This window comes from Eleutherodactylus coqui, chromosome 2 (genome assembly GCF_035609145.1).
Source record: "Eleutherodactylus coqui strain aEleCoq1 chromosome 2, aEleCoq1.hap1, whole genome shotgun sequence".
Taxonomy (NCBI): Eukaryota; Metazoa; Chordata; class Amphibia; order Anura; family Eleutherodactylidae; genus Eleutherodactylus; species Eleutherodactylus coqui.
This window is the reverse complement of record NC_089838.1, coordinates 344,309,041-344,326,044: the sequence shown is the minus strand read 5'-3', so window position 1 is coordinate 344,326,044 and position 17,004 is coordinate 344,309,041. Positions and strand designations below refer to the sequence as shown.

Below are 17,004 nucleotides of genomic sequence, written 5' to 3'. Positions count from 1 at the left end.
ATTAAAAAAGACTAGATTTGCGAAGCAAACTGTCTTCTCGCACTGCATGCCGGGAGTTGTAGTCAGGTGGAGAGACGCACGGGACGCCGGGAGTTGTAGTCCGGTGAAGATGGAGCGCTCCGTGTTTGAGAAGCAACGGGAGGCTCACGTGGACAGAATCCGGGAGGTGGGTCACGTGACTGCACACAATACACTGCTGTATATAGCCTGCAATATACACCCTACTGTACTATATACTACACTACTACATAATACACTGCTGTACTATATACTACATAATACACTGCTGTACTATATACTACACTACTACATAATACACTGCTGTACTATATACTACACTACTACATAATACACTGCTGTACTATATACTACACTGCTACATAATACACTGCTGTACTATATACTACACTACATAATACACTGCTGTACTATATACTACACTACTACATAATACACTGCTGTACTATATACTACACTACTACATAATACACCGCTGTACTATATACTACACTACTACATAATACACCGCTGTACTATATACTACACTACATAATACACTGCTGTACTATATACTACACTACTACATAATACACCGCTGTACTATATACTACACTACTACATAATACACTGCTGTACTATATACTACACTACTACATAATACACTGCTGTACTATATACTACACTACTACATAATACACTGCTGTACTATATACTACACTACTACATAATACACTGCTGTACTATATACTACACTACTACATAATACACTGCTGTACTATATACTACACTACATAATACACTGCTGTACTATATACTACACTACTACATAATACACCGCTGTACTATATACTACACTACTACATAATACACCGCTGTACTATATACTACATAATACACCGCTGTACTATATACTACACTACTACATAATACACCGCTGTACTATATACTACACTACTACATAATACACCGCTATACTATATACTACACTACTACATAATACATCGCTGTACTATATACTACACTACTACATAATACACTGCTGTACTATATACTACACTACTACATAATACACCGCTGTACTATATACTACACTACTACATAATACACCGCTGTACTATATACTACACTACTACATAATACACTGCTGTACTATATACTACACTACTACATAATACACTGCTGTACTATATACTACACTACTACATAATACACTGCTGTACTATATACTACACTACTACATAATACACTGCTGTACTATATACTACACTACATAATACACTGCTGTACTATATACTACATAATACACTGCTGTACTATATACTACACTACTACATAATACACCGCTGTACTATATACTGTACTACTACATAATACACTGCTGTACTATATACTACACTACATAATACACTGCTGTACTATATACTACATAATACACTGCTGTACTATATACTACACTACTACATAATACACCGCTGTACTATATACTACACTACATAATACACCGCTGTACTATATACTACACTACTACATAATACACTGCTGTACTATGTACTACACTGCTACATAATACACTGCTGTACTATATACTACACTACTACATAATACACCGCTGTACTATATACTACACTACATAATACACCGCTGTACTATATACTACACTACATAATACACTGCTGTACTATATACTACACTACTACATAATACACTGCTGTACTATATACTACACTACTACATAATACACTGCTGTACTATATACTACACTACTACATAATACACTGCTGTACTATATACTGCACTACTACATAATACACTGCTGTACTATATACTACACTACTACATAATACACTGCTGTACTATATACTACACTACTACATAATACACTGCTGTACTATATACTACACTACATAATACACTGCTGTACTATATACTACACTACTACATAATACACTGCTGTACTATATACTACACTACTACATAATACACTGCTGTACTATATACTACACTACATAATACACTGCTGTACTATATACTACACTACATAATACACCGCTGTACTATATACTACACTACTACATAATACACTGCTGTACTATATACTACACTACTACATAATACACTGCTGTACTATATACTACACTACTACATAATACACTGCTGTACTATATACTACACTACATAATACACCGCTGTACTATATACTACACTACATAATACACTGCTGTACTATATACTACACTACTACATAATACACTGCTGTACTATATACTACACTACATAATACACTGCTGTACTATATACTACACTACTACATAATACACCGCTGTACTATATACTACACCGCTGTACTATATACTGTACTACTACATAATACACTGCTGTACTATATACTACACTACTACATAATACACTGCTGTACTATATACTACACTACTACATAATACACCGCTGTACTATATACTACACTACTACATAATACACTGCTGTACTATATACTACACTACTACATAATACACCGCTGTACTATATACTACACTACTACATAATACACTGCTGTACTATATACTACACTACTACATAATACACTGCTGTACTATATACTACACTACTACATAATACACTGCTGTACTATATACTACACTACTACATAATACACCGCTGTACTATATACTACACTACTACATAATACACTGCTGTACTATATACTACACTACTACATAATACACTGCTGTACTATATACTACACTACTACATAATACACTGCTGTACTATATACTACACTACTACATAGTACACCGCTGTACTATATACTACACTACTACATAATACACTGCTGTACTATATACTACACTACTACATAATACACCGCTGTACTATATACTACACTACTACATAATACACCGCTGTACTATATACTACACTACATAATACACTGCTGTACTATATACTACACTACTACATAATACACTGCTGTACTATATACTACACTACTACATAATACACTGCTGTACTATATACTACACTACTACATAATACACTGCTGTACTATATACTACATAATACACTGCTGTACTATATACTACACTACTACATAATACACTGCTGTACTATATACTACACTACTACATAATACACTGCTGTACTATATACTACACTACTACATAATACACCGCTGTACTATATACTACACTACTACATAATACACTGCTGTACTATATACTACACTACTACATAATACACTGCTGTACTATATACTACACTACTACATAATACACTGCTGTACTATATACTACACTACTACATAATACACTGCTGTACTATATACTACACTACTACATAATACACTGCTGTACTATATACTACACTACTACATAATACACTGCTGTACTATATACTACACTACATAATACACTGCTGTACTATATACTACACTACTACATAATACACTGCTGTACTATATACTACACTACATAATACACTGCTGTACTATATACTACACTACTACATAATACACTGCTGTACTATATACTACACTACTACATAATACACTGCTGTACTATATACTACACTACTACATAATACACCGCTGTACTATATACTACACTACTACATAATACACCGCTGTACTATATACTACACTACTACATAATACACCGCTGTACTATATACTACACTACTACATAATACACTGCTGTACTATATACTACACTACTACATAATACACTGCTGTACTATATACTACACTACATAATACACTGCTGTACTATATACTACACTACTACATAATACACCGCTGTACTATATACTACACTACTACATAATACACCGCTGTACTATATACTACACTACTACATAATACACCGCTGTACTATATACTACACTACTACATAATACACCGCTGTACTATATACTACACTACTACATAATACACCGCTGTACTATATACTACACTACATAATACACTGCTGTACTATATACTACACTACTACATAATACACTGCTGTACTATATACTACACTACATAATACACTGCTGTACTATATACTACACTACTACATAATACACCGCTGTACTATATACTACACCGCTGTACTATATACTACACTACTACATAATACACTGCTGTACTATATACTACACTACTACATAATACACTGCTGTACTATATACTACACTACTACATAATACACTGCTGTACTATATACTACACTACTACATAATACACTGCTGTACTATATACTACACTACTACATAATACACCGCTGTACTATATACTACACTACTACATAATACACTGCTGTACTATATACTACACTACTACATAATACACCGCTGTACTATATACTACACTACTACATAATACACTGCTGTACTATATACTACACTACTACATAATACACTGCTGTACTATATACTACACTACTACATAATACACCGCTGTACTATATACTACACTACTACATAATACACTGCTGTACTATATACTACACTACTACATAATACACCGCTGTACTATATACTACACTACTACATAATACACTGCTGTACTATATACTACACTACTACATAATACACTGCTGTACTATATACTACACTACTACATAATACACTGCTGTACTATATACTACACTACTACATAATACACTGCTGTACTATATACTACACTACTACATAATACACCGCTGTACTATATACTACACTACTACATAATACACCGCTGTACTATATACTACACTACATAATACACCGCTGTACTATATACTACACTACTACATAATACACTGCTGTACTATATACTACACTACTACATAATACACTGCTGTACTATATACTACACTACATAATACACCGCTGTACTATATACTACACTACTACATAATACACTGCTGTACTATATACTACACTACTACATAATACACTGCTGTACTATATACTACACTACTACATAATACACCGCTGTACTATATACTACACTACTACATAATACACCGCTGTACTATATACTACACTACATAATACACTGCTGTACTATATACTACACTACTACATAATACACTGCTGTACTATATACTACACTACTACATAATACACTGCTGTACTATATACTACATAATACACTGCTGTACTATATACTACACTACTACATAATACACTGCTGTACTATATACTACACTACTACATAATACACTGCTGTACTATATACTACACTACTACATAATACACCGCTGTACTATATACTACACTACTACATAATACACTGCTGTACTATATACTACACTACTACATAATACACTGCTGTACTATATACTACACTACTACATAATACACTGCTGTACTATATACTACACTACTACATAATACACTGCTGTACTATATACTACACTACTACATAATACACTGCTGTACTATATACTACACTACTACATAATACACTGCTGTACTATATACTACACTACTACATAATACACCGCTGTACTATATACTACACTACTACATAATACACTGCTGTACTATATACTACACTACATAATACACTGCTGTACTATATACTACACTACTACATAATACACTGCTGTACTATATACTACACTACATAATACACTGCTGTACTATATACTACACTACTACATAATACACTGCTGTACTATATACTACACTACTACATAATACACTGCTGTACTATATACTACACTACTACATAATACACCGCTGTACTATATACTACACTACTACATAATACACCGCTGTACTATATACTACACTACTACATAATACACCGCTGTACTATATACTACACTACTACATAATACACTGCTGTACTATATACTACACTACTACATAATACACTGCTGTACTATATACTACACTACATAATACACTGCTGTACTATATACTACACTACTACATAATACACCGCTGTACTATATACTACACTACTACATAATACACTGCTGTACTATATACTACACTACTACATAATACACCGCTGTACTATATACTACACTACTACATAATACACCGCTGTACTATATACTACACTACTACATAATACACCGCTGTACTATATACTACACTACTACATAATACACTGCTGTACTATATACTACACTACTACATAATACACCGCTGTACTATATACTACACCGCTGTACTATATACTACTACTACATAATACACTGCTGTACTATATACTACACTACTACATAATACACTGCTGTACTATATACTACACTACTACATAATACACCGCTGTACTATATACTACACTACTACATAATACACTGCTGTACTATATACTACACTACTACATAATACACTGCTGTACTATATACTACACTACTACATAATACACCGCTGTACTATATACTACACTACTACATAATACACTGCTGTACTATATACTACACTACTACATAATACACCGCTGTACTATATACTACACTACTACATAATACACCGCTGTACTATATACTACACTACATAATACACTGCTGTACTATATACTACACTACTACATAATACACTGCTGTACTATATACTACACTACTACATAATACACTGCTGTACTATATACTACACTACTACATAATACACTGCTGTACTATATACTACACTACTACATAATACACTACTGTACTATATACTACACTACTACATAATACACTGCTGTACTATATACTACACTACTACATAATACACCGCTGTACTATATACTACACTACTACATAATACACTGCTGTACTATATACTACACTACTACATAATACACCGCTGTACTATATACTACACTACTACATAATACACTGCTGTACTATATACTACACTACTACATAATACACTGCTGTACTATATACTACACTACATAATACACTGCTGTACTATATACTACACTACTACATAATACACCGCTGTACTATATACTACACTACTACATAATACACTGCTGTACTATATACTACACTACTACATAATACACTGCTGTACTATATACTACACTACTACATAATACACTGCTGTACTATATACTACACTACTACATAATACACCGCTGTACTATATACTACACTACTACATAATACACTGCTGTACTATATACTACACTACTACATAATACACTGCTGTACTATATACTACACTACTACATAATACACTGCTGTACTATATACTACACTACTACATAATACACTGCTGTACTATATACTACACTACTACATAATACACTGCTGTACTATATACTATACTACTACATAATACACCGCTGTACTATATACTACACTACTACATAATACACTGCTGTACTATATACTACACTGCTACATAATACACTGCTGTACTATATACTGTACTACTACATAATACACTGCTGTACTATATACTACACTACTACATAATACACTGCTGTGCTATATACTACACTACTACATAATACACCGCTGTACTATATACTACACTACTACATAATACACTGCTGTACTATATACTACACTACTACATAATACACTGCTGTACTATATACTACACTACATAATACACTGCTGTACTATATACTACACTACTACATAATACACTGCTGTACTATATACTACACTACTACATAATACACCGCTGTACTATATACTACACTACTACATAATACACTGCTGTACTATATACTACACTACTACATAATACACCGCTGTACTTTATACTGCACTACTACATAATACACTGCTGTACTATATACTACACTACTACATAATACACCGCTGTACTATATACTACACTACTACATAATACACTGCTGTACTATATACTACACTACTACATAATACACTGCTGTACTATATACTACACTACTACATAATACACTGCTGTACTATATACTACACTACTACATAATACACTGCTGTACTATATACTACACTACTACATAATACACTGCTGTACTATATACTACACTACTACATAATACACTGCTGTACTATATACTACACTACTACATAATACACTGCTGTACTATATACTACACTACTACATAATACACTGCTGTACTATATACTACACTACTACATAATACACTGCTGTACTATATACTACACTACATAATACACTGCTGTACTATATACTACACTACTGCATAATACACTGCTGTACTATATACTACACTACTACATAATACACCGCTGTACTATATACTACACTACTACATAATACACTGCTGTACTATATACTACACTACTACATAATACACTGCTGTACTATATACTACACTACTACATAATACACTGCTGTACTATATACTACACTACTACATAATACACCGCTGTACTATATACTACACTACTACATAATACACTGCTGTACTATATACTACACTACTACATAATACACTGCTGTACTATATACTGTACTACTACATAATACACTGCTGTACTATATACTACACTACTACATAATACACTGCTGTACTATATACTACACTACTACATAATACACTGCTGTACTATATACTACACTACTACATAATACACCGCTGTACTATATACTACACTACATAATACACTGCTGTACTATATACTACACTACTACATAATACACTGCTGTACTATATACTACACTACTACATAATACACCGCTGTACTATATACTACACTACTACATAATACACCGCTGTACTATATACTACACTACTACATAATACACTGCTGTACTATATACTACATAATACACCGCTGTACTATATACTACATAATACACTGCTGTACTATATACTACACTACTACATAATACACCGCTGTACTATATACTACACTACATAATACACTGCTGTACTATATACTACACTACATAATACACTGCTGTACTATATACTACACTACTACATAATACACCGCTGTACTATATACTACACTACTACATAATACACCGCTGTACTATATACTACATAATACACTGCTGTACTATATACTACATAATACACTGCTGTACTATATACTACATAATACACTGCTGTACTATATACTACATAATACACTGCTGTACTATATACTACACTACTACATAACTACATAATACACCTGCTGTACTATATACTACACTACTACATAATACACTGCTGTACTATATACTACACTACTACATAATACACCGCTGTACTATATACTACACTACATAATACACTGCTGTACTATATACTACACTACTACATAATACACTGCTGTACTATATACTACACTACTACATAATACACCGCTGTACTATATACTACACTACATAATACACTGCTGTACTATATACTACACTACTACATAATACACTGCTGTACTATATACTACACTACTACATAATACACCGCTGTACTATATACTACACTACATAATACACTGCTGTACTATATACTACACTACTACATAATACACTGCTGTACTATATACTACACTACTACATAATACACTGCTGTACTATATACTACACTACTACATAATACACCGCTGTACTATATACTACACTACTACATAATACACTGCTGTACTATATACTACACTACTACATAATACACTGCTGTACTATATACTGTACTACTACATAATACACGCTGTACTATATACTACACTACTACATAATACACTGCTGTACTATATACTACTACATAATACACTGCTGTACTATATACTACACTACTACATAATACACTGCTGTACTATATACTACACTACTACATAATACACTGCTGTACTATATACTACACTACATAATACACCGCTGTACTATATACTACACTACTACATAATACACTGCTGTACTATATACTACACTACTACATAATACACTGCTGTACTATATACTACTACTACATAATACACTGCTGTACTATATACTACACTACATAATACACTGCTGTACTATATACTACACTACTACATAATACACTGCTGTACTATATACTACACTACTACATAATACACCGCTGTACTATATACTACACTACTACATAATACACTGCTGTACTATATACTACACTACTACATAATACACTGCTGTACTATATACTACACTACTACATAATACACTGCTGTACTATATACTACACTACATAATACACTGCTGTACTATATACTACACTACTACATAATACACTGCTGTACTATATACTACACTACTACATAATACACTGCTGTACTATATACTACACTACTACATAATACACTGCTGTACTATATACTACACTACTACATAATACACTGCTGTACTATATACTACACTACTACATAATACACTGCTGTACTATATACTACACTACTACATAATACACCGCTGTACTATATACTACACTACTACATAATACACTGCTGTACTATATACTACACTACTACATAATACACTGCTGTACTATATACTACACTACTACATAATACACCGCTGTACTATATACTACACTACTACATAATACACTGCTGTACTATATACTACACTACTACATAATACACCGCTGTACTATATACTACACTACATAATACACTGCTGTACTATATACTACACTACTACATAATACACTGCTGTACTATATACTACACTACTACATAATACACTGCTGTACTATATACTACACTACTACATAATACACTGCTGTACTATATACTACACTACTACATAATACACTGCTGTACTATATACTACACTACTACATAATACACCGCTGTACTATATACTACACTACTACATAATACACTGCTGTACTATATACTACACTACTACATAATACACTGCTGTACTATACTACTACATAATACACTGCTGTACTATATACTACACTACTACATAATACACTGCTGTACTATATACTACACTACTACATAATACACCGCTGTACTATATACTACACTACATAATACACTGCTGTACTATATACTACACTACTACATAATACACCGCTGTACTATATACTACACTACTACATAATACACTGCTGTACTATATACTACAATACATAATACACTGCTGTACTATATACTACCTACTACATAATACACTGCTGTACTATATACTACACTACTACATAATACACTGCTGTACTATATACTACACTACTACATAATACACTGCTGTACTATATACTACACTACTACATAATACACTGCTGTACTATATACTACACTACTACATAATACACTGCTGTACTATATACTACACTACTACATAATACACCGCTGTACTATATACTACACTACTACATAATACACTGCTGTACTATATACTACACTACATAATACACTGCTGTACTATATACTACACTACTACATAATACACTGCTGTACTATATACTACACTACTACATAATACACTGCTGTACTATATACTACACTACTACATAATACACTGCTGTACTATATACTACACTACTACATAATACACTGCTGTACTATATACTACACTACTACATAATACACCGCTGTACTATATACTACACTACTACATAATACACTGCTGTACTATATACTACACTACTACATAATACACTGCTGTACTATATACTACACTACTACATAATACACTGCTGTACTATATACACTACATAATACACTGCTGTACTATATACTACACTACTACATAATACACTGCTGTACTATATACTACTACATAATACACTGCTGTACTATATACTACACTACATAATACACTGCTGTACTATATACTACACTACTACATAATACACTGCTGTACTATATACTACACTAATACACTGCTGTACTATATACTACACTACTACATAATACACTGCTGTACTATATACTACACTACTACATAATACACTGCTGTACTATATACTACACTACTACATAATACACTGCTGTACTATATACTACACTACTACATAATACACTGCTGTACTATATACTACACTACTACATAATACACTGCTGTACTATATACTACACTACTACATAATACACTGCTGTACTATATACTACACTACTACATAATACACTGCTGTACTATATACTACACTACTACATAATACACTGCTGTACTATATACTACACTACTACATAATACACTGCTGTACTATATACTACACTACATAATACACTGCTGTACTATATACTACACTACTACATAATACACTGCTGTACTATATACTACACTACTACATAATACACTGCTGTACTATATACTACACTACATAATACACTGCTGTACTATATACTACACTACTACATAATACACTGCTGTACTATATACTACACTACTACATAATACACTGCTGTACTATATACTACACTACTACATAATACACTGCTGTACTATATACTACACTACTACATAATACACTGCTGTACTATATACTACACTACTACATAATACACTGCTGTACTATATACTACACTACTACATAATACACTGCTGTACTATATACTACACTACTACATAATACACTGCTGTACTATATACTACACTACTACATAATACACTGCTGTACTATATACTACACTACTACATAATACACTGCTGTACTATATACTACACTACTACATAATACACTGCTGTACTATATACTACACTACTACATAATACACTGCTGTACTATATACTACACTACTACATAATACACTGCTGTACTATATACTACACTACTACATAATACACTGCTGTACTATATACTACACTACTACATAATACACTGCTGTACTATATACTACAATACACGGTACTATATACTACACTACATAATACACTGCTGTACTATATACTACACTACTACATAATACACTGCTGTACTATATACTACACTACTACATAATACACCGCTGTACTATATACTACACTACTACATAATACACTGCTGTACTATATACTACACTACTACATAATACACTGCTGTACTATATACTACACTACTACATAATACACTGCTGTACTATATACTACACTACTACATAATACACCGCTGTACTATATACTACACTACTACATAATACACGCTGTACTATATACTACACTACTACATAATACACCGCTGTACTATATACTACACTACTACATAATACACCGCTGTACTATATACTACACTACTACATAATACACTGCTGTACTATATACTACACTACTACATAATACACTGCTGTACTATATACTACACTACTACATAATACACTGCTGTACTATATACTACACTACTACATAATACACTGCTGTACTATATACTACACTACTACATAATACACCGCTGTACTATATACTACACTACTACATAATACACCGCTGTACTATATACTACACTACATAATACACTGCTGTACTATATACTACACTACATAATACACCGCTGTACTATATACTACACTACATAATACACTGCTGTACTATATACTACACTACTACATAATACACTGCTGTACTATATACTACACTACTACATAATACACCGCTGTACTATATACTACACTACTACATAATACACCGCTGTACTATATACTACACTACTACATAATACACTGCTGTACTATATACTACACTACTACATAATACACTGCTGTACTATATACTACACTACATAATACACTGCTGTACTATATACTACACTACTACATAATACACTGCTGTACTATATACTACACTACTACATAATACACCGCTGTACTATATACTACACTACTACATAATACACCGCTGTACTATATACTACACTACTACATAATACACCTGCTGTACTATATACTACACTACTACATAATACACTGCTGTACTATATACTACACTACTACATAATACACTGCTGTACTATATACTACACTACTACATAATACACTGCTGTACTATATACTACACTACTACATAATACACTGCTGTACTATATACTACACTACTACATAATACACTGCTGTACTATATACTACACTACTACATAATACACCGCTGTACTATATACTACACTACTACATAATACACTGCTGTACTATATACTACACTACTACATAATACACTGCTGTACTATATACTACACTACTACATAATACACCGCTGTACTATATACTACACTACTACATAATACACTGCTGTACTATATACTACACTACTACATAATACACTGCTGTACTATATACTACACTACATAATACACTGCTGTACTATATACTACACTACTACATAATACACCGCTGTACTATATACTACACTACTACATAATACACCGCTGTACTATATACTACACTACTACATAATACACTGCTGTACTATATACTACACTACATAATACACTGCTGTACTATATACTACACTACTACATAATACACTGCTGTACTATATACTACACTACTACATAATACACCGCTGTACTATATACTACACTACTACATAATACACGCTGTACTATATACTACACTACTACATAATACACTGCTGTACTATATACTACACTACTACATAATACACTGCTGTACTATATACTGTACTACTACATAATACACTGCTGTACTATATACTACACTACTACATAATACACTGCTGTACTATATACTACACTACTACATAATACACTGCTGTACTATATACTACACTACTACATAATACACTGCTGTACTATATACTACACTACTACATAATACACCGCTGTACTATATACTACACTACTACATAATACACTGCTGTACTATATACTACACTACTACATAATACACCGCTGTACTATATACTACACTACTACATAATACACTGCTGTACTATATACTACACTACTACATAATACACTGCTGTACTATATACTACACTACATAATACACTGCTGTACTATATACTACACTACTACATAATACACTGCTGTACTATATACTACACTACTACATAATACACTGCTGTACTATATACTACACTACATAATACACTGCTGTACTATATACTACACTACTACATAATACACTGCTGTACTATATACTACACTACTACATAATACACCGCTGTACTATATACTACACTACTACATAATACACCGCTGTACTATATACTACACTACTACATAATACACTGCTGTACTATATACTACACTACTACATAATACACTGCTGTACTATATACTACACTACATAATACACTGCTGTACTATATACTACACTACTACATAATACACTGCTGTACTATATACTACACTACTACATAATACACTGCTGTACTATATACTACACTACTACATAATACACTGCTGTACTATATACTACACTACTACATAATACACTGCTGTACTATATACTACACTACTACATAATACACTGCTGTACTATATACTACACTACTACATAATACACCGCTGTACTATATACTACACTACTACATAATACACTGCTGTACTATATACTACATAATACACGCTGTACTATATACTACACTACTACATAATACACTGCTGTACTATATACTACACTACTACATAATACACGCTGTACTATATACTACACTACTACATAATACACTGCTGTACTATATACTACACTACTACATAATACACCGCTGTACTATATACTACACTACTACATAATACACTGCTGTACTATATACTACACTACTACATAATACACCGCTGTACTATATACTACACTACTACATAATACACTGCTGTACTATATACTACACTACTACATAATACACTGCTGTACTATACTACCTACATAATACACCGCTGTACTATATACTACACTACTACATAATACACCGCTGTACTATATACTACACTACTACATAATACACTGCTGTACTATATACTACACTACTACATAATACACTGCTGTACTATATACTACACTACTACATAATACACTGCTGTACTATATACTACACTACTACATAATACACTGCTGTACTATATACTACACTACTACATAATACACTGCTGTACTATATACTACACTACATAATACACCGCTGTACTATATACTACACTACATAATACACTGCTGTACTATATACTACACTACTACATAATACACTGCTGTACTATATACTACACTACTACATAATACACTGCTGTACTATATACTACACTACTACATAATACACTGCTGTACTATATACTACACTACATAATACACTCGCTGTACTATATACTACACTACTACATAATACACTGCTGTACTATATACTACACTACTACATAATACACCGCTGTACTATATACTACACTACTACATAATACACTGCTGTACTATATACTACACTACTACATAATACACTGCTGTACTATATACTACACTACTACATAATACACTGCTGTACTATATACACTACTACATAATACACTGCTGTACTATATACTACACTACTACATAATACACCGCTGTACTATATACTACACTACTACATAATACACTGCTGTACTATATACTACACTACAAATACACTGCTGTACTATATACTACACTACTACATAATACACCGCTGTACTATATACTACACTACTACATAATACACCGCTGTACTATATACTACACTACATAATACACTGCTGTACTATATACTACACTACATAATACACTGCTGTACTATATACTACACTACTACATAATACACTGCTGTACTATATACTACATAATACACTGCTGTACTATATACTACACTACTACATAATACACTGCTGTACTATATACTACACTACTACATAATACACTGCTGTACTATATACTACACTACATAATACACTGCTGTACTATATACTACACTACTACATAATACACCGCTGTACTATATACTACACTACTACATAATACACTGCTGTACTATATACTACACTACTACATAATACACCGCTGTACTATATACTACACTACTACATAATACACTGCTGTACTATATACTACACTACTACATAATACACTGCTGTACTATATACTACACTACATAATACACTGCTGTACTATATACTACACTGCATAATACACTGCTGTACTATATACTGTACTACTACATAATACACTGCTGTACTATATACTACACTACATAATACACCGCTGTACTATATACTACACTACTACATAATACACCGCA

The 17,004-nt window shown here is 32.5% G+C and overlaps 1 long non-coding RNA gene across 1 annotated transcript in view; it reads left to right on the top strand.

The window, feature by feature from the left end:
- Positions 1–17,004, top strand: part of LOC136610925 (uncharacterized) — a 47,681-nt gene continuing 30,677 nt past the window's right edge. Inside the window, exon 1 of the long non-coding RNA XR_010790200.1 lies at positions 1–166. This is a non-coding gene — a long non-coding RNA (uncharacterized lncRNA). The remainder of the gene's footprint in view (positions 167–17,004) is intronic.